At 41.8% G+C, this 22,227-nt stretch overlaps 1 pseudogene across 1 annotated transcript; it reads left to right on the top strand.

Moving 5' to 3' along the window:
• Positions 1 to 18,098: 18,098 nt before the first annotated feature.
• LOC308621170 (large ribosomal subunit protein eL42-like) lies at positions 18,099 to 18,644 on the top strand (annotated as a pseudogene). The gene has a single exon. The product of its transcript is annotated as a large ribosomal subunit protein eL42-like (transcript).
• Positions 18,645 to 22,227: the final 3,583 nt, after the last annotated feature.

The following is a 22,227-nucleotide window of genomic DNA, read 5'->3' as shown; positions in this document are numbered from 1 at the left end:
GTTCCTGAGCCTTAGTGCCCGCTGACACCTAGGCCCAGGGTGAGGGTGCGGTGAGGGTTGGTGGGGAAGGAGAAGAACCCTCTCTCCAAGGACGGATCAAGGCATCCTTCCAAAGCACACACGCAGTGACTTCTCTAAGAGGAATTCAGCAATAAAAGTCTCTCCATCCCATTTGTATTGGTGAGTTGAAGAGAACAAAATCCACTCTGGCTAGATTAGGCAAGAAGGGATTTATGACAGGATATTAAGTGTCTTACAGAACTACTAGGAGAAATGTAGAAAAGACTTTAGGTTGAGCTTTCAGAAAAGCCTCCCAAAGAAGATCTGGGCCACCAATGAAGCTGCTCGCTCCAAAATCACCCCTGCTCCTGCCACAAGGTCACCAGCAAAATGCATGATCCTGGCCTCCCAACATCCATGAGGCTAGAGACAGGACACCAGGATGCCTGCTCACGCCACCAGAGAGAGCTCAGTCAGTCCCTCAACTGTAATGCCAGCAGAAAGAGCAGGAGCTCCACAACAACAGAAGCCACAGCAATGAGAAGGCCGTGCACCACAACAAAGAGTAGCCCCTGCTCACCGCAACTAGAGAAAGCCTGCGCACAGCAACGAAGACCCAACACAGCCAAAAATACATAAATAAGTAAATGTATTAAAAAAAAACTATACCTCAATTTTTAAAAAACTAAGTAAAAAGTAAACAGCTGTATTTAAATCCCTCTGTGCTGATGTCTCATGAGGGATGCTGCTCTATTGTCTTATGGAGTAAGGAGTTCCTTCTCCTTTTTCATACCAATAGGCAATGAAAGAGGTAGAATATGGCTAAGCTCACCCCACTTTCCACCAACTTACTCCCAAAGGGAGAAAAAGGAAGAAAAGCATTGTGGTAAAAATAAATAAATTAGACTACATTAAAATTTAAAACTTCTGGGCTTCCCTGGTGGCGCAGTGGTTGAGAGTTTGCCTGACGATGCAGGGGATAGGGGTTCGTGCCCCGGTCCAGGAAGATCCCACATGCCGCAGAGCGGCTGGGCCCGTGAGCCATGGCCGCTGAACCTGAGTGTCCGGAGCCTGTGCTCCGCAACGGGAGAGGCCACAACAGTGAGAGGCCCGCATACCGCAAAAAAAAAAAAAAATTAACTTCTGTGCATCAAAGGACACAATCAACAGAGTGAAAAAGCAACCCACAGAATGTGAGAAAATATTTATAAATCATATACTATCTGATAAAGAGTTAAAAACCAGAATATATAAAGAACTCATACAACTCAATGACAAAAAATTAAACAACCTGATTTTAAAATGGGCAAAGGACTTGAGTAGATATTTATGCAAAGAAGATACATAAATGGCCAACAATCACATGGAAAGAGGCTCAATATCACTAATCATTAGGGAAATGCAAATCAAAACCACAATGAGACACCACCTCACCCCCATTAGGATGGTTACCTTAAAAAAAACAAATAACAGAGGGGGAAGATGACGGAAGAGTAAGATGCGAAGATCACCTTCCTCCCCACAGATACATCAGAAATACATCTACACGTGGAACAACTACAGAACACCTATTGAACACTGGCAGAAGACCTCAGACCTCCTAAAAGGCAAGAAACTCCCCCACGTACCTGGGTAGGGCAAAAGAAAAAAGAATAAACAGAGACAAAAGGATAGGGACGGGACCTGGACCAGTGGGAGGGAGCCGTGAAGGAGGAAAGGTTTCCACACACTAGGAAGCCCCTTCGCGGGCGGAGACTGCGGGTGGCGGAGCGGGGAAGCTTCAGAGCCGCGGAGGAGAGCACAGCAACAGGGGTGCGGAGGGCAAAGCGGAGAGATTCCCTCACAGAGGATCGGTCCCGACCGGCACTCACCAGCCCGAGAGGCTTGTCTGCTCACCCACCGGGGCGGGCGGGGCTGAGAGCTGAGGCTCGGGCTTCCGTCGGAGCGCAGGGAGAGGACTGGCGGCGTGAACGCAGCCTGAGGGGGCTAGTGCACCACGGCTAGCCGGGAGGGAGTCCAGGGAAAAGTCTGGACCTGCCGAAGAGGCAAGAGACTTTTCCTTCCCTCTTTGTTTCCTGGTGCACGAGGAGAGGGGATTAAGAGCACCGCTTAAAGGAGCTCCAGAGACGGGCTCGAGCCGCAGCTAACAGCGCAGACCCCAGAGACGGGCATGAGACACTAAGGCTGCTGCTGCTGCCACCAAGAAGCCTGTGTGCGAGCACAGGTCACTGTCCACACTTCCCTTCCGGGGAGCCTGTGCAGCCTGCCACTGCCAGGGTCCCATGGTCCAGGGACAACTTACCCGGGAGAACGCACGGCGCGCCTCAGGCTGGTGCAACGTCATGCTGGCCTCTGAAGCTGCAATCTCGCCCCGCCTCCGTGCCCCTCCCTCCGCCCCCGGCCTGAGTGAGCCAGAGCCCCGAATCAGCGGCTCCTTTAACCCCGTCCTGTCTGAGGGAAGAACAGACGCCCTCCGGCGAACTACACGCAGAGGCGGGGCCAAATCCAAAGCTGAGCCCCGGGAGCTGGGCGAACAAAGAAGAGAAAGGGAAATCTCTCCTAGCAGCCTCAGGAGTAGCGGATTAAATCTCCACAATCAACTTGATGTACCCGCATCTGTGGAATATTGAATAGAGAACGAATCATCCCAAATTGAGGAGGTGGACTTTGAGAGCAAGATTTATTATTTTTTCCCCTTTTCCTCTTTTTGTGAGTGTGTATGTGTATGCTTCTGTGTGAGATTTTGTCTGTATAGCCTTGCTTTCACCATTTGTCCTAGGGTTCTATCCGTCCTTTTTTTTTTTTTTTTTACTTAAAAAACTTTTTTTTCTTAATAATTATTTTTTATTTTAATGACTTTATTTTATCTTACTTTATTTTATTTTCTTTTATCCTCTTTCTTTCTTTCTACCTTTTCTCCCTTTTATCCTGAGCTGTGTGAATGAAAGGCTCTTGGTGCTGGAGCCAGGAATCACTGCTGTGCCTCTGAGGTGGGAGAGCCAACTTCAGGACACTGGTCCACAAGAGACCTCCCAGCTCCACGTAATATCAAATGGTGAAAATCTCCCAGAGATCTCCATCTCAAACCAACACCCAGCTTCACTCAACGACCAGCAAGCTACAGTGCTGGACACCCTATGCCAAACAACTAGTAAGACAGGAACACAACCCCACCCATTAGCAGAGAGGCTGCCTAAAATCATAATAAGTCCACAGACACCCCAAAACACACCACCAGACGTGGACCTGCCCACCAGAAAGACAAGATCCAGCCTCATCCACCAGAACACAGGCACTAGTCCCCTCCACCAGGAAGCCTACACAACCCACTGAACCAACTTTAGCCACTGGGGACAGACACCAAAGACAATGGGAACTACGAACCTGCAGCCTGCAAAAAGGAGACCCCAAACACAGTAACATAAGCAAAATGAGAAGACAGAAAAACACACAGCAGATGAAGGAGCAAGATAAAAACCCACCAGACCTAACAAATGAAGAGGAAATAGGCAGTCTACCTGAAAAAGAATTCAGAATAATGATAGTAAAGATGATCCAAAATCTTGGAAATAGAATAGACAAAATGCAAGAAACATTTAACAAGGAACTAGAAGAACTAAAGATGAAACAAGCAATGATGAACAACACAATAAATGAAATTAAAAATACTCTAGATGGGAACAATAGCAGAATAACTGAGGCAGAAGAACGGATAAGTGACCTGGAAGATAAAATAGTGGAAATAACTACTGCAGAGCAGAATAAAGAAAAAAGAATGAAAAGAATTGAGGACAGTCTCAGAGACCTCTGGGACAACATTAAACGCACCAACATTCGAATTATAGGGGTTCCAGAAGAAAAAGAGAAAAAGAAAGGGACTGAGAAAATATTTGAAGAGATTATAGTTGAAAACTTCCCTAATATGGGAAAGGAAATAGTTAATCAAGTCCAGGAGGCACAGAGAGTCCCATACAGGATAAATCCAAGGAGAAACACGCCAAGACACATATTAATCAAACTGTCAAAAATTAAATACAAAGAAAACATATTAAAAGCAGCAAGGGAAAAACAACAAATAACACACAAGGGAATCCCCATAAGGTTAACAGCTGATCTTTCAGCAGAAACCCAGCAAGCCAGAAAGGAGTGGCAGGACATATTTAAAGTGATGAAGAAAAACCTACAACCAAGATTACTCTACCCAGCAAGGATCTCATTCAGATTTGATGGAGAAATTAAAACCTTTACAGACAAGCAAAAGCTGAGAGAGTTCAGCACCACCAAACCAGCTTTACAACAAATGCTAAAGGATCTTCTCTAGGCAAGAAACACAAGAGAAGGAAAAGACCTACAATGACAAACCCAAAACAATTAAGAAAATGGGAATGGGAACATACATATCGATAATTACCTTAAATGTAAATGGATTAAATGCTCCCACCAAAAGACACAGACCGGCTGAATGGATACAAAAATAAGACCCATATATATGCTGTCTACAAGAGACCCATTTCAGACCTAGAGACACATACAGACTGAAAGTGAGGGGATGGAAAAAGATATTCCATGCAAATGGAAATCAAAAGGAAGCTGGAGTAGCAATTCTCATATCAGACAAAATAGACTTTAAAATAAAGACTATTAGAAGAGACAAAGGAGGACACTACATAATGATCAAGGGATCCATCCAATAAGAAGATATAACAATTGTAAATATTTATGCACCCAACATAGGAGCACCTCAGTACATAAGGCAAATACTAACAGCCATAAAAGGGGAAATCGACAGTAACACATTCAAAGTAGGGGACTTTAACACCCCACTTTCACCAACGGACACATCATCCAAAATGAAAAAAATAAGGAAATACAAGCTTTAGATGATACATTAAACAAGATGGACTTAATTGATATTTATAGGACATTCCATCCAAAAACAACAGAATACACATTTTTCTCAAGTGCTCATGGAACACTCTCCAGGATAAATCATATCTTGGGTCACAAATCAAGCCTTGGTAAATTTAAGAAAATTTAAATTGTATCAAGTATGTTTTCTGACCACAACGCTATGAAACTAGATATCAATTACAGGAAAAGATCTGTAAAAAATACAAACACATAGAGGCTAAACAATACACAACTTAATAACGAAGAAGTGATCACTGAAGAAATCAAAGAGGAAATCAAAAAATACCTAGAAACAGGGCTTCCCTGGTGGTGCAGTGGTTGAGAGTCTGCCTGCCGATTCAGGGGACATGGGTTCATGACCTGGTCCGGAAAGATCCCAAATGCCGTGGAGCAGCTGGGCCCGTGAGCCATGGCCTCTGAGCCTGTGCGTCCGGAGCCTGTGCTCCACACGGGGAGAGGCCACAGCAGTGAGAGGTCCGCGTACAGCAAAAAAAAAAAAAAAAAAAAACTAGAAAGAAATGACAATGGAGACACAATGACCCAAAACCTATGGGATGCAGCAAAATCAGCTCTAAGAGGGAAGTTTATAGCAACACAATCCTACCTTAAGAAACACGAAACATCTCGAATAAACAACCTAACCTTGCACCTAAAGCAATTAGAGAAAAAAGAACAAAAAGAAACCCCAAAGTTAGCAGAAGGAAAGAAATCATAAAGATCAGATCAGAAATAAATGAAAAAGAAATGAAGGAAACGATAGCAAAGATCAATAAAACTAAAAGCTGGTTCTTTGAGAAGATAAACAAAATTGACAAACCATTAGCCAGACTCATCAAGAAAAAAAGAGAGAAGACTCAAATCAATAGAATTAGAAATGAAAAAGGAGAAGTAACAACTGACACTCCAGAAATACAAAAGATCATGAGAGATTACTACAAGCAACTCTATGCCAATAAAATGGACAACCTGGAAGAAATGGACAAATCCTTAGAAATGCACAACCTGCCAAGACTGAATCAGGAAGAAATAGAAAATATAAACAGACCAATCACAAGCACTGAAATTGAAACTGTGATTAAAAATCTTCCAACAAACCAAAGCCCAGGACCAGATGACTTCACAGGCGAATTCTATCAAACATTTAGAGAAGAGCTAACACCTATCCTTCTCAAACTCTTCCAAAATATAGCAGAGGGAGGAACACTCCCAAACTCATTCTACGAGGCCACCATCACCTTGATACCAAAACTAGGCAAGGATGTCACAAAGAAAGAAAACTACAGGCCAATATCACTGATGAACATAGATGCAAAAATCCTCAACAAAATACTAGCAAACAGAATCCAACAGCACATTAAAAGGATCATACACCATGATCAAGTGGGGTTTATTCCAGGAATGCAAGGATTCTTCAATATACGCAAATCAATCAACGTGATACACCATATTAACAAGTTGAAGGAGAAAAACCATATGATCATCTCAATAGATGCAGAGAAAGCTTTCGACAAAATTCAACACCCATTTATGATAAAAACCCTGCAGAAAGTAGGCATAGAGGGAACTTTCCTCAACATAATAAAGGCCATATATGACAAACCCACAGCCAACATTGTCCTCAATGTTGAAAAACTGAAAGCATTTCCACTAAGGTCAGGAACAAGACACGGTTGCCCACTCTCACAACTCTTATTCAACATAGTTTTGGAAGTTTTAGCCACAGCAATCAGAGAAGAAAAGGAAATAAAAGGAATCCAAATCGGAAAAGAAGAAGTAAAGCTGTCACTGTTTGCAGATGACATGATACTATACACAGAGAATCCTAAAGATGTTACCAGAAAACTACTAGAGCTAATCAATGAATTTGGTAAAGTAGCAGGATACAAAATTAATGCACAGAAGTCTCTGGCATTCCTATACGCTAAAGATGAAAAATCTGAAAGTGAAATCAAGGAAACACTCCCATTTACCATTGCAACAAAAAGAATAAAATATCTAGGAATAAACCTACCTAAGGAGACAAAAGACCTGTATGCAGAAAATTATAAGACACTGATGAAAGAAATTAAAGATGATACAAATAGATGGAGAGATATACCATGTTCTTGGATTGGAAGAATCAACATTGTGAAAAGGACTCTACTACCCAAAGCAATCTACAGATTCAATGCAATCCCTATCAAACTACCAATGGCATTTTTCACAGAACTAGAACAAAAAATTTCACAATTTGTATGGAAACACAAAAGACCCCAAATAACCAAAACAATCTTGAGAACGAAAAATGGAGCTGGAGGAATCAGGCTCCCTGACTTTAGACTATACTACAAAGCTACAGTAATCAAGACAGTATGGTACTGGCATAAAAACAGAAATATAGATCAATGGAACAGGATAGAAAGCCCAGAGATATACCCATGCACATATGATCACCTTATCTTTGATAAAGGAGGCAGGAATGTACAGTGGAGAAAGGACAGCCTCTTCAATAAGTGGTGCTGGGAAAACTGGACAGGGACATGTAAAAGTTTGAGATTAGATCATTCCCTAACACCATACACAAAAATAAGCTCAAAATAGATTAAATACCTAAATGTAAGGCCAGAAGCTATCAAACTCTTAGAGGAAAACATAGGCAGAACACTCTATGACATAAATCACAGCAAGATCCTTTTTGACCTGCCTCCTAGAGAAATGGAAATAAAAACAAAAATAAACAAATGGGACCTAATGAAACTGCAAAGCTTTTGCACAGCAAAGGAAGCCATAAATAAGACAAAAAGACAACCCTCAGAATGGGAGAAAATATTTGCAAATGAAGCAACTGACAAAGGATTAATCTCCAAAATTTACAAGCAGCTCATGTAGCTCAATAGCAATAAAACAAGCAACCCAATACAAAAATGGGCAGAAGACCTAAATAGACATTTCTCCAAAGAAGATATACAGAGTGACAACAAACACATGAAAGAATGCTCAACATCATTACTCATTAGAGAAATGCAAATCAAAACTACGATGAGATATCATCTCACACCAGTCAGAATGGCCATCATCAAAAAATCTAGAAACAATAAATCCTGGAGAGGGTGTGGAGAAAAGGGAACACTCTTGCACTGTTGGTGGGAATGTGAATTGGTACAGCCACTATGGAGAACAGTATGGAGGTTCCTTAAAAAACTACAAATAGAACTACCATATGACCCAGCAATCCCACTACTGGGCATATACCCTGAGAAAACCATAATTCAAAAAGAGTCATGTGGGCTTCCCTGGTGGCGCAGTGGTTGAGAGTCCGCCTGCTGATGCAGGAGACATGGGTTTGTGCCCCAGTCTGGGAAGATCCCACATGCCGCAGAGCAGCTGGGCCCGTGAGCCATGGCCGCTGAGCCTGCGCATCCGGAGCCTGTGGTCTGCAACGGGAGAGGCCACAACAGTGAGAGGCCTGCGTACAGCAAAAAAAAAAAAAAAAAAAAAAGAGTCATGTACCAAAATGTTCATTGCAGGTCTATTTACAATAGCCAGGAGATGGAAACAGCCTAAGTGTCCATCATTGGATGAATGGATAAAGAAGATGTGGCACATATATACAATGGAATATTAGCCATAAAAAGAAACAAAATTGAGTTATTTGCAGTGAGGTGGATGGACCTAGAGTCTGTCATACAGAGTGAAGTAAGTCAGAAAGAGAAAGACAAATACCATATGCTAACACATATATATGGAATCTAAGAAAAAAAATGTCATGAAGAACCTAGGGATAAGACGGGAATAAAGACACAGACCTACTAGAGAATGGACTTGAGGATATGGGGAGGGGGAAGGGTAAGCTGTGACAAAGTGAGAGTGGCATGGGCATATATACACTACCAAACGTAAAATAGATAGCTAGTGAGAAGCAGCTGCATAGCACAGGGAGATCAGCTCAGTGCTTTGTGACCACCTAGAGGGGTGGGATAGGGAGGGTGGGAGGGAGGGAGATGCAAGAGGGAAGAGATATGGGAACATATGTATATGTATAACTGATTCACTTTGTTATAAAGCAGAAACTAACACACCATTGTAAAGCAATTATACTCCAATAAAGATGTAAAAAAAATTTTAAATAAATAAATAACAAAAAAGCCACCAGAAAGTAACACATGTTGGCAAGGATGTAGAGAAATTGGAAGCCTTGTGCACTGCTGGTAGGAAGGTGAAATGCTGCAGCCACTATGGAAAACAGTATCATGGTTCCTCAAAAAATTACAAATAGAGTTACCGTATGAGCCAGTAATTCCATTTCTGAGTATATACACAAAAGAATTGAAAGCAGGGTCTTGAGGAGATATTTATACTGCCATGTTTATAGCAGCATTACTCACAATAGCCCAAAGGTGGAAGCAACCCAAGTACCCATTGATGGATAAACAAAATATATACATACAGTAGAATATTATTCAGCCTTTAAAAGGTAGGAAATTCTGAACATGCTGCAACATGGATGAACCTTGAAAACACTAGGCTAAGTGACATATGCCGGTCACAAAAAGATAAATTCTTTTGATTCCACTTACCTAGAGTAATGAAATTCATAAAGACAGGAAGTAGAATGGTGATTCAGCGGCTAGGGTATGGGGAGAATGGGACATTTAATGGGTATAGAGTTTCAGTTTTGCAAGATGAAAAGAATTCTGTAGATTTTTTTATACAACAATGTGAATGAACTTACCACTGCTGAACTGTACACTTTAAAAGAGTTAAAATGGGGCTTCCCTGGTGGTGCAGTGGTTGAGAGTCCGCCTGCCGATGCAGCGGACGCAGGTTCGTGCCCCGGTCCAGGAAGATCCCACATGCCGCGGAGCAGCTGGGCCCGTGAGCCATGGCTGCTGAGCCTGCGCGTCCGGAGCCTGTGCTCCACAACGGGAGAGGCCACAATAGTGAGAGGCCCGCATACTGCAAAAAAAAAAACAAAACGAGTTAAGATGGTAGATTTTATGTCATGTGTATCTTACCACAATTAAAACATTTTTAATTGAAAAAAAAAGAAAAGCATTGTGCATGAGCTGCCTTTCTCTGCCTTCTCTATATAACAGTGTTTGAGGATTACCATTTGGATTAGAAGGGACCTTTAGAATACCTGCCCAAATCTGCAGGAGCGCTATGTGTTTAATATAGCATAACATCTGCCATTGGTGGCGGAGGGGGTGGGGCACAAGGCATTGCGCTCAGTACTGTACTTTTCTTGTGGTTCCTTTTTCTTTTTTTAAAAATTTTTATTTATTTACTTATTTATTTTTGGCTGTGTTGGGTTTTTATTTATTTACTTATTTATTTTTGCTGCATGCAGGCTTTCTCTAGTTGTGGCGAGCAGGGGCTACTCTTCGTTGCGGTGCGCAGACTTATTGCGATGGCTTTTCTTGTTGTGGAGCACAGGCTCTAGGCGTACAGGCTTCAGTAGCTGTGGCATGGGGGCTCAGTAGCTGTGGCTCGTGGGCTCTAGAGCACAGGCTCAGTAGTTGTGGCACGTGGCACATGGGCTTAGTTGCTCTGAGGCATGTGGGATCTTCCTGGACCAGGGCTTGAATCCATGTCCCCTGAGTTGGCAGGCAGGTGCTTAACCACTGTGCCACCAGGGAAGCCCCATGTTTTCTTATTTAATCCACATGAAGACCCTAGGGGGTAGGTCTAATTATTAGGGATGAAACTCAGGCTTCAACGGGTTAAAGTCACAGTCTGTGACTTACCAAGTCACAGAGCTAACACATCAGTGACCCTGAGACCTGACCCCAGGTCCAGTAAGGCTCCGAGGCTGGGTGGCCAGCACCACAACACACTGCCTCCCTGGCAGAGGCTGACTTTTCAAGATCCATTTCAGGCTCCCTTCCAGCATGATCAGAACCCTGGTGTAAGAGGCTCTTTATCTTCCCCATTCCTACCACTGCCCCCATGAAATGTTAAATAAACGTACAAGGATAACTTTCCTCTTACCTCTTTGCAGCCGTCGCCCCAAGAGGCCCACCCAAACCAAATTGCACACAGGAGGCGGCCAGCAGTGTGGTAGGTGGTGTGCTGCCCTGGAAGGGAGACGGAGAGATTTCTAGCCAAAGGGCCCTGGGTTGAAAGCCCAGTGCCACCGCTACATAGCTGTTTGACACTGAGCACGTGACACCCTCTCTGAGCCTGATTCATTATCTGTAAAATGGGATAAGTGATCCTCACCTTGTAGGGTGGTTAAAGGGTTTAAATGAGTACGTATACAGTCCTTCCTTAGCATCCGCAGAGAATCAGTTGCAGGAGCTTCCTCGGACGCCAAAATCCATGCATGCTCAAGTCGCTTATATAAAATGGGTACAGTGGGCCCTCCGTATCTGTGGGTTTTTCATCCATGGATTCATCCAACCTAGTATTGAGTGGTTGGTTGAATCAGAAGCTGTGAAACCCATTTAGGTCTTTAATCCATTTTGAGTTTATTTTTGTGTATGGTGTTAGGGAATGTTCTAATTTCATTCTTTTCGATGTAGCTGTCCAGTTTTCCCAGCACCACTTATTGAAGAGACTGTCTTTTCTCCATTGTATATTCTTGCCTCCTTTGTCATAGATTAGGTGACCAAAGGTATAAGACCAGACACTATAAAACTCTTAGAGGAAAACAGAGGCAGAACACTCTTTGACATAAATCACAGCAAGATCTTTTTTGACCCACCTCCTAGAGTAATGAAAATAGAAACAAAAATAAACAAATGGGACCTAATTAAACTTAACAGCTTTCGCACAGCAAAGGAAACCATAAACAAGAAGAAAAGACAACCCTCAGAATGGGAGAAAATATTTGCAAATGAAGCAATTGACAAGGGATTAATCGCCAAAATATACAAACAGCTTATGCAGCTCAATATCAAAAACACAGACAACCCAACCCCAAAATGGGAGGAAGACCTAAATAGACATTTCCCCAAAGAAGACATAGAGATGGACAAGAGGCACATGAAAAGATGCTCACCATCACTAATTATTAGAGAAATGCAAATCAAAACTACAATGAGGTATCACCTCACACTGGTTAGAATGGCTGTCATCAAAAAATCTACAAACAATAAATGCTGGATAGGGTGTGGAGAAGAGGGAACCCTCTTGCACTGTTGGTGGGAATGTAAATTGATACAGCCACTATGGAGAACTGTACAGAGGTTCCTTAAAAAACTAAAAATAGAACTACCATTCAACCCAGCAATCCCACTACTGGGCATATACCCTGAGAAAACCATAATTCAGAAAGAGTCATGTACCACAATGTTCACTGCAGCTCTATTTACAATAGCCAGGACGTAGAAGCAACCTAAATGTCCATCAACAGAAGAATGGAGAAGGAAGATGTGGTACATATATACAGTGGAATATTAGCCATAAAAAGGAACGAAACTGGGTCATGTGCAGAGATGTGGATGGACCTAGAGACTATCATACAGAGTGATGTCAGAAAGAGAAAAACAAATATCGTACATTAGCGCATATATGTGGAATCTAGAAAAATGGTAGATGATCTTATTTGCAAAGCAGAAATAGAGACACAGACGTAGAGAACAAATGTATGGAAGGAAGGGGGAAGGGGTGGGATGAATTGGGAGATTGGGATTGACATGTATACACTATTGATACTATGTATAAAATAGCTAACTAATGAGAACCGACTGTATAGCACAGGGAACTCTACTCAGTGCTCTGTGGTGACCTAAACGGGAAGGAAATTCAAAAAAGAGGGGATATATGTATACATATAGCTGATTCACTTTGCTGTACAGCAGAAGCTAACACAACATTGTAAAGCAACTATACTCCAATAAAAAATTAATTAAAAAAAAAAAGAAGCTGCGAAACCCAGCAGATTCAGAAGGCCAACTGTGTATACAAAATCTGTGTTGTCAGCCAAGGTTCCCTGTCCTTTGAAATTCAAAAACACTGGCTTGAATCTTATTTCAGCCTCTGCCAGGGACAAGATCCATCTAGAGATTTATTCCTGCACAAATTGGAATCGTGTCACTTTCCTTCGAAGGCAAAGAGGCTTGGTTTTAAATACTATTTTCTTCTCTGTTATCCATGAAAATTTCCAAGAACTGTGCCAGGTCCATCATAATCACTTTGAGGACCAAGAGGTCAAAGGAGGGGTAGAAAGGAACAGTCCTCCTTCTTAAAGCAGAGGCTGGACCCCTCCACAGATGACTTCCGGGAGGAGTTGATCTGTTCTGAGGTTTTCTGATCTAAGAAACAGAAAACCCAACCTGAAGGCCTTAAATACCAGGCAACTTATTTGTTCCCAAAGTCTGAAGTTCAGAGGCAGGGTGAGCTTCTAGCACTGGGTTGTTCAGAGGCTCCCAACGTTTAGCAGGCTGCACCTCTGTTTGCCTGAGTCTCTCCCCTCCCCCTCTCACCCCCATCAGCTCTTTCCAAACTGGCCTCTGGGGGTAGCAGGATGGCTCCTGGCAGCTTTGAGGGCGACATGCTTCCTCATTCACAGTTAATGGATCGATGTGTTCACATGCCCACTCCTATGCCAAGGGGGTTGGTATTATGTTGAAGACTTAGGTCAGTTGGAACCTACCCCAAAACCAAAAGTTGACTTGATCCTTGACTTAAACCACATTGTAGTTATACACGGTGGGATAGCTACTGGTGGGGCAACCATTTTATCTGCTACAAAACCCTTTATCCGTGTGGGTGTGTGTCATCCTGTATGTGTGATATGCCAGTGTGTGTAAAGTATGAGTGTGCTATGTGTATGTGATGTGTCTGTGTGAGAATGTGTGTGAGATGTGTGTATATAAGTGTAGGTGTGCTTGGTAATCATTTTGCAATGTACACAGGTCAAATCATTACGCTGTGCACCTTAAACTTATACAGTGCTGGATGTCAATCATATCTCAATAAAACTGGAAAAATTTAAAAACCGTACGTATGCTATGTGATTGTGTGTATATGTGTGTATGTGAAATGTGTGTGTGTGCTGAGAAGAACAAGTGTCCAAATTAAGTGTCGCTTCTGTTTGGGACCTTTCACTCTGATCTCTGCGGCTACGACCCTTATGGCCACTAGGGGGCACTGTGCTCCCCTTTTAACCCTCTGGCCAATGTGTGTACAAAATCCTTTTCCCCTAAGCACAGATGAGAGGTTGGAAATTTTGAAAACAACTATACTAACAAAAACGAACAGAAAGGAAATCAATTCAGAGAGCATAAGAAACATTCAAAGTTGTTTCTTACAACGTACATTTTGGAGTCAATAATTACCTCCTGTTTTCCGCAAAGCGCTGTCTGCCTTTGAGTCTTCCCAGCTCCTGGCTGTGACTGAGGGACACCGTCTCACTCCCTGCTTTGCAGAACAGTCTCCAAGAAACCTGTTCCCTTGCAGCCAAGGCCAAAACTCCCATCTGTGCTCACCATTTCACCTCAGGGCCCTTCCTCCCCACCCCCTCCTCTCCCCCTCCTCCCATCACTGTTCCAGGAGACTGCCTTTCCCAGCAGCAAGGGGCCCACAGTAAAACAGCTTCATTATACTCTGCAAGCGAAGAAGCAGCACGATCTAAACACAGAAAGGTGGTCTCATGCTCTCCATCAGCGCACTTTAGACTCCGACGAGAGACCAGAAGCTCACCTTCTCCCCAAGCCCTAGTCTGGTGCGGGTTCTAGCTGCCTGGCCTGCTGTCCAGCCCCTCCCCCTCCCCTTCCCCGTCCCTGTCCCCTTCCCTGCCCTCGCTCGGGCCCTGGCCAATCGGGCGGAACCAGTCCTGTGCAGCCCTCTACTGCCCTCTACTGGGGTTTTGCTTACACAGTCCTGGAGTTCACCAGCACCCCGGGACTACGGGACTCTCTTCCCCAACTCTTTCAGAGTCCCCCTTTGGTCTGGCCGCTGGAACATAACTCACCAATATTTTAACCTACCCATCGCTTCTCAGATGCTTAATTAATCTTTTTAAAGTTCTAAGGGATTTAAAACTCTCATTCCCCAGGGCCAGGGTGAGAATTGAAAGAACTTACTTTTTCATTCATTCATGATTCAAATGTTTATTGCAGGCTGTTTGCTAGACTCCGTGCTGGCACTAAGGACACAAAAAGGAATAAGAAAGAAACTGTCCCAAAAAGGAATAAAGAAGATGCTGGGATAAAATATAACAAGGAGAAGCTACTTGGATGAGGAGGAAGCAACTCTTCCTCACTGCAACTTTTGTTCTCCTCCTGCCCATCTCCACATAACAGCCAGAGTGACAATGTTATACACCGAGAAGTTGGAGCATGTCACTTTCCCACTTCAAATCCATTAAGTGCTTCCATTTGTAGTTAGGACAAAACCAAGCTGTCCCTACAAAATCTGGCCTATCTTTCCAACTCCATCTTGTGTCCTTCTCTCCTGTGTTTGCTGTGCTCACCACACTGGTCTTTTTTTTTAGCTTCTGCAAATAAGCCAAGCTATTTTCTGCCTCCAAACCTTTGGATATGCAGCTCCCTCTACCTCGAATGCTCCTACCTTTGTCTCCATGAAACTGGTTACTTCTTATTCTTCAAATGTCAACGTAAATGTCACCCATCCAAAACATGTCCACTTCTAGTTCTATCTGATATCAAAACATATTTTGAAACTTCAATTAATAAAGCAGTTTGATATGAGAAGAAATTAATGAAACCAAAGAAAAATAAGAAATAGACTCTAACGCACAAGGGAATTTACTGTAAAGGTGGAAAGGTAAGATTTCAAATCATTGGGGAAAAGAGGTTAGTAAATAAAATAAAAGTAAGTAGTGGTAGCACAACTAGTCAGTACCTACTGAGATAAGAACAAAGCTGGGTTCTTATCTCACTCCTTACACCCAAGTCAATTCCAGATAGATCAAATATGAACTGTAAAAAATAAATCATAAAATATCTTTAAAAAGGGGGTTAACTAAATACTAATCTAAGAAAGAGGATTTTCTGAGAAGGCTATGAAATCCAGAAGCTAGAAAGGGAAAAGGTAGTCAACTTGTCTAGGTAGCAATGTAACTTTAGTATGAAAAAAAGGAAAACAACAACAAAAACTGAAACTTAAATGAAAGGCTATGTTCCAAAACAGGGAAAACAAATTTAAAACATATTTGTCGAAGAGCTCTTTTCCTTAACTTAAATAGAACTGATATAAATGAATATATATATATATATATATATATATATATATATATATATATATTTAAAAGCCCAACAGAAAAGTATACAAAGGATAGAAAGAGATCATAGAAAAGCAAATTCAAAGGATGATAAACATGCAGAAAGATGCTCTAACTCATGTATACTTAAAGAAATGCAAATCAGGGATGTTAGAGAAATTATTCCCATGTGAGGAAGAAACTGGGACTAGAAGAACTTTAACCCAGATAAAAAAGCATATTTTAACAGAGAAGTAACACGCACCTGGAGACAGGAAAACCCTAGTTCAAATTCTGGCTCTGCCACTTACAAGCTGTGTGACCTTGGATAACTTAATTAACTTCGTGAGCCTCAGTTCCTCGATCTATAAAATAGGAGTAATCGTCCCTAACTTGTAAGGTTGTCATCTGGATTAGATATAATGGATGTAAAGTGATTTGCACAGTGTCTGACGTAATGTAAGTATTCGGAGGTCCAACTCTAGGATTCTCTAAGCCCAGGGTTTCTCAGCAGCGGTTCTCAAAGTGTGGTCCCTGGACCAAGAACACCAGCATCACCAGGAACTCATTAGAAATGCAAATTCTCCATCTCACCCCACACCTACTGAATCAGAAACTGGGATTGGGACCCAGAAATCTGAGTTTTAACTAGCTCTCCAGGTGATGCTTGTTACACTAAAGAGTTTGAAAAACACTGCTGTAAGCAGCAGTCCTGTCTCTGAAACAGAAGAATGGGAAATCTGTCCAAAACTTGAAAAGTTTTCCCTTTATCCCACCATAATATAAAATTATTTTAAAATAAGAATAGTGCTGAAATGTTGATCCAAATGCCTTTTAAAATTACATATACATGTAAACAGGCTTTGTAAACATGCTTCACCAGCAGGAGTCATCTACACTCTGGGGTAAATATTGATATGTCAGTATGACCGGGCCTTGGCATGCCCTCAGCCAAAAAGCACCAATAAATTGGCTTACTTTGGTTACACTGTGTAAACCACTAACTTGACCAATCATAAACTACACAGTTGAGTTGATTTCCCACACTCACAGAGGGGGTAAGTGGGTAGTGTAGCTGGAAGAGAATTTCTTAAGTTGTTATAACATACTTCTTTAGGCAGAAGGTCACCCTGAGGGTAAGTAAAAAGAATTCTCACTGGAGTGCACATTAATTTTTTCTCTGCCCTAACAAGTCCCAGAATATAGTGGTATGTTTATCACATACATAAATCTGGACAAAGAATCAGGTAAAAGTATTTTTAAACTGTTCTAAACTCATTTTATAAACAGACATCTTTTAATATACAAAATCTAAGATAACTCAGTCAAAATAATCCATCTTTCCTTGAATTTGAAATGGTTCTCATGATTTTTAGGGATGAATGAGAAGAACAATCTTCACTTTTCAAAGTTCTGAGAATATCTTCAAAATATTTATTTAAACACTCAAGCAGAAGGCTTCATCTACACAAAGCAATAGTATGCAAATTCCTTGTGTACGTTTGCTTTTGGAAGCAATATCCTTTGCTGTGCTTCCAACTGTGGCTTTTATCAAGCAATTCAAAATCTATTTATGTATTGAGGATTCTAGGCTCCTTACACTGTGAGAGGGGAATATTCGAAAAATATTTTGGCCTTGAGGAAAGTCAGAGGGGAGAAAAGACTGCATTCAAAACAGGTATTTTAGGGACTTCCCTGGTGGTGCAGTGGTTAAGACTCCGAGCTCCCAATGCAGGGGGCCCAGGTTCAATCTTTGGTCAGGGAACTACATTCCCCATGCATGCCACAACTAAGGAGCAGGCGAGCCTCAACTAAGGAGACTGCCTGCCACAAGTGAGACCCAGCACAACCAAATAAATAAATAAAATATATTTTTTTAAATAGGCATTTTAGGGCTTCCCTTGTGGTGCAGTGGTTAAGAATCCACCTGTCAATGCAGGGGACACAGGTTCAAGCCCTGGTCCAGGAAGATCCCACATGCCACAGAGCAACTAAGCCCGTGTGCCACAACTACTGAGCCTGCACTCTAGAGCCCGCGAGTCACAACTACTGAGCACTCGTGCCACAACTACTGAAGCCTGCACACCACAACGAAGAGTAACCCCTGTTCGCCACATCTAGAGAAAGCCCGCGTGCAGCAACAAAGTCCCAACGCAGCCAAAAATAAATAATAATAAATAAAATAAATATTTTTTAAAAAATCTTAAAAAAAAGAAAAGGTATTTTAGCTTGTTTCCGTGCTGATAGCAGTCTTGCAAACATGGTGAACGTTCCTAAAACCGGCCGGACTTTCTGCAAGAAGTGCGGCAGGCACCAACCCCACAAAGTCACACAGTATAAGAAGATCAAGGATTCTCTGTATGCCTAGGGAAAGCGGCATTATGACAGGAAGCAGAGTGGCTATGGTGGCCAGACTAAGTCGATTTTCCAGAAAAAGGCTGAAACTACAAAGACAATTGTGCTGAGGCTTGAATGTGTTGAGCCCAACTGCAGATCTAAGAGAATGTTGGCTATCAAGAGGTGTAATAAGCACTTTGTGCTGGGAGGAGATAAAAAAAGAAAGGGCCAAGTGACCCAGTTCTGAGTTTATTTTGTTTTATTATGAAGACAATAAAAATTTGAGATTGTTTACTTTAAAAAAATAGGTATTTTAAATATACTGTGATATACGGACTTAGAGAACAGACTTGTGGTTGCCAAGGGGGAGGGGGTCGGGGGAGGGATGGAGTGGGAGGCTGGGGTTAGCAGATGTAAGCTAGTATATATGGAATGGATAAGCAACAAGGTCCTACTGTGCAGCACAGGGAACTATATTCTATATCCTGTGATAAACCATAATGGAAAAGAATATTTTAAAAAATGTATATATACGTGTAACTGAATCACTTTGCTGTACAGAAGAAATTTTTTTTTACATCTTTATTGGAGTATAATTGCTTTACAATGTTGTGTTAGCTTCTGCTGTAGAACAAAGTGAATCAGCTATATGTATACATATATCCCCATATTCCCTCCCTCTTGCGCCTCCCTCCCACCCTCCCTATCCCACCCCTCTAGGTGTACGGCAGAAATTAGCACAACATTGTAAATCAACTACACTTCAATTTTTAAAAATGTAAAATAAATAAATAAATAAGTATACTGTGATATATACTGTCTTCCAAACTGAATATAGTTCAATGCCAAGCTATTTTTGGAGACAATAAGACGAACAGGCAACAGATTCTTGAATGATATTAACAAGGAAGGTTTCCTGGAGGAGATGGGACGCGATAAAATAAAATTTATATTTTAAGACAGGATGAGAACATTTAAACATAAAATTCTTTCTGTCCGTTTGGGCCTCCTCCCTCCCTCCCTAATGTGCGGTGTGTATCTGCATTACACGTTAACCAGAGCTCCTCAAAGACGGGAATGCCTACTCGACACTAAACATCAATTTATTTTCTTTCTTGTGACGCTAGCAACATAACTTCTCAGAAGATTCACATTTCTTCCCAACTCTGTAGGTGGTCATAGTGACTTAACAGCTCACTTTGTACATGTTTATCTGGACTATGTATCTTTGGTGAACTTTAGGTAAAATATCAGTGTATCATTTTGATGTATTTGTCTTGAAAACGTATTGCTATATGACTGTGCCTTAGACTTCTAACAGGTGGAACAGTTCTCAGAGCTTCTGAGAGTCTGTCTCATGGGTTACAATCCTCATTTTGGCTTAAATAAAATTCTCTTTCTTCTTCTTAACTTGATTGTTAATTGAATATTTGTCAACAGACACATGATGGATGTCGAATAATTGGTAAGTTTTAAAGCTGGGATGTATTCATTTGTCACTGGTCTTTAAAGAGTGTAATTCTTGCCATTAAGATTTTGCTTGAAACGCTTCCCACATTCTGCCTACTCAAATCCTACCCATCTTTCAAAGCCACTTCAAAGTCCATCTTCTTTCCTTCCTTCAACAAGGATCAATAATAAAATCCTTAAAATAAGAAGGGCTCTTGTGCTTCCTACTTTTGGGGACAACAAGAAAGAGAGGAAGTGAAGAGTTTGAGAGTATGTGTCCTATCTGAAGTGAGCAAACTCCAAGGGATAGAGAGTTGGTTGCAGTTTCCAAAGTAAAGTCACATGAGTATTGGCCTATCACTTTACACCTCATCTTATTTCCATAAAGATCCCAGGAGACAGATATGACCACCCCCCCCATGGCCTCACACCATTGGCAGATTACTGTACCCATGTCATAGGGCTGTTCTGAAGATTAAATGAGTTTTGGCAGGTAAAGTGTTGACACAAGTAAACATTCAATACCTCTTAGTTACCATTATTTAATTCCCACTAGGGGAAGTAAGGACCAATCAATCAAAAGTATTAAGTAACTTGCCCAAACATGCCAGAGACACCACACACTTAGGGATAATTCCTGTGCTAATTTCTTGTCTTGGGTATTCCCAGACCAAGTGGGAAATGTCCAACACCCAACGTGCCTGATATACAGACCCATGGTTGCAACTTCTCTCTCTCTTTTTTTTGGCCGAGAAGGGTGGCATGTGGGATGCTAGTCCCCCGACCAGGGATCGAACCCGTGCCCCCTCCCTTGGAAGCGTGGAGTTTTAACCACTTGACCACCAGGGAAGTTCTCCCACCCCTCTCCCACCCCTCTCCCACCCGACTCATCTCCCATCACCAGCTGCAACTTTTTTTTTTTAATTAATTTATTTATTTTTGCTGTGTTGGGTCTTCGTTTCTGTGCGAGGGCTTTCTCTAGTTGTGGCAAGCGGGGGCCACTCTTCATCGCAGTGCGCGGGCCTCTTACTATCGCGGCCTCTCTTGTTGCGGAGCACAGGCTCCAGACGCGCAGGCTCAGTAGTTGTGGCTCACGGGCCTAGTTGCTCCGCGGCATGTGGGATCCTCCCAGCCCAGGGCTCGAACCCGTGTCCCCTGCATTAGCAGGCAGATTCTCAACCACTGTGCCACCAGGGAAGCACCCCACCAGCTGCAACTTTTATATCCTGAGGCCAGACTGTTACTTGTATTGATGGGATATTTTTTCTTTAGGGATTTTTTCCCTTACCCCCTTTTATGTAGGGAATAGCCTTTTAAGGCTTCTAGCATGAACCCAAAGCCTCTAACTCTGTCTCTGTGTGAGCATTAATACTCAAAACCCTGAAGTAATAGAAAACAGAATCCTACTTGTACCCACCACTATCTGGGTAGTCTTAGTACAGGCTTCAATTTCTGTTATTCAGATTAGTAGATCTCTCAGTTATGTGTTTACAAGGACATGCTGTGCTATGCTGTTCTTGTTGTTTTTTAATTCAGCATATCTAGGTGTTTATAGAAGGAGGATTTTCTGGTTATTCTAATTTGCCAGAACTAAGATTTCTATCATAGTTTTTTTTTTACTGACAATCAAATTAGTTCTGTTAATCGTTACTTTCCCAGTTCTTACCTAAGGGAGCATTTTATATAGTTTTAAATTCCTGAAAATAAGCTGATATTTTAAAGATGAAAGTTTATTAAAAACCTAGAGGTGGGAAAGGGATAAGGAAAAAAAAATCTAGAAGAAACTGTGACATAGATAATAAAACAACTGCCCAGAAAAATATAATGACAAATTATAAGCCTAAAATGTTTTACTAATGATCAGATGTCCTACTACTTCAGAAACAAGCCTTATTTTAATAAATGACAAGAAAAAGCACAATTTAAAAATTCACCTGCAAAGACTTATCCTATTGATAGGCTCTGTTAAGGGCTGAACTGTGTCCTCCCAAAATTCAGATGTTGTAATCCTGACCCCCAGTGTCTCAGAATTTGACTTTATTTGGAGATAGATCTTAAAAGAGGTAATTAAGTTAAAACGAGGTCATTATGGTGAGTCTTAATCCAATACGACTGCATCCTTATAAGAATTAGAAATTAGGACACAGACACACCCAAGGGAAGACCACGTGAAGACAGAGGGAGAAGACAACATATACAAACCAAGGAGAGAAGAATCCTCAGAAGAAACCAAGTCTGCTGACACCTTGATCTTGGACTTTCAGCCTCCAGAATTATGAGAAAATAAATTTCTGTTGTTTCAGTCACCCAGTCTGTGGTACTTTCTTGTGGCAACCCTAGCAAACAAATACAATTCCTATTCTTTCTTAATAATGTATATG

Source organism: Mesoplodon bidens (assembly GCF_964165515.1).
Source record: "Mesoplodon bidens genome assembly, chromosome: 7".
NCBI classification, from domain to species: Eukaryota; Metazoa; Chordata; class Mammalia; order Artiodactyla; family Ziphiidae; genus Mesoplodon; species Mesoplodon bidens.
This window is presented reverse-complemented; position numbering and strand designations above follow the sequence as displayed.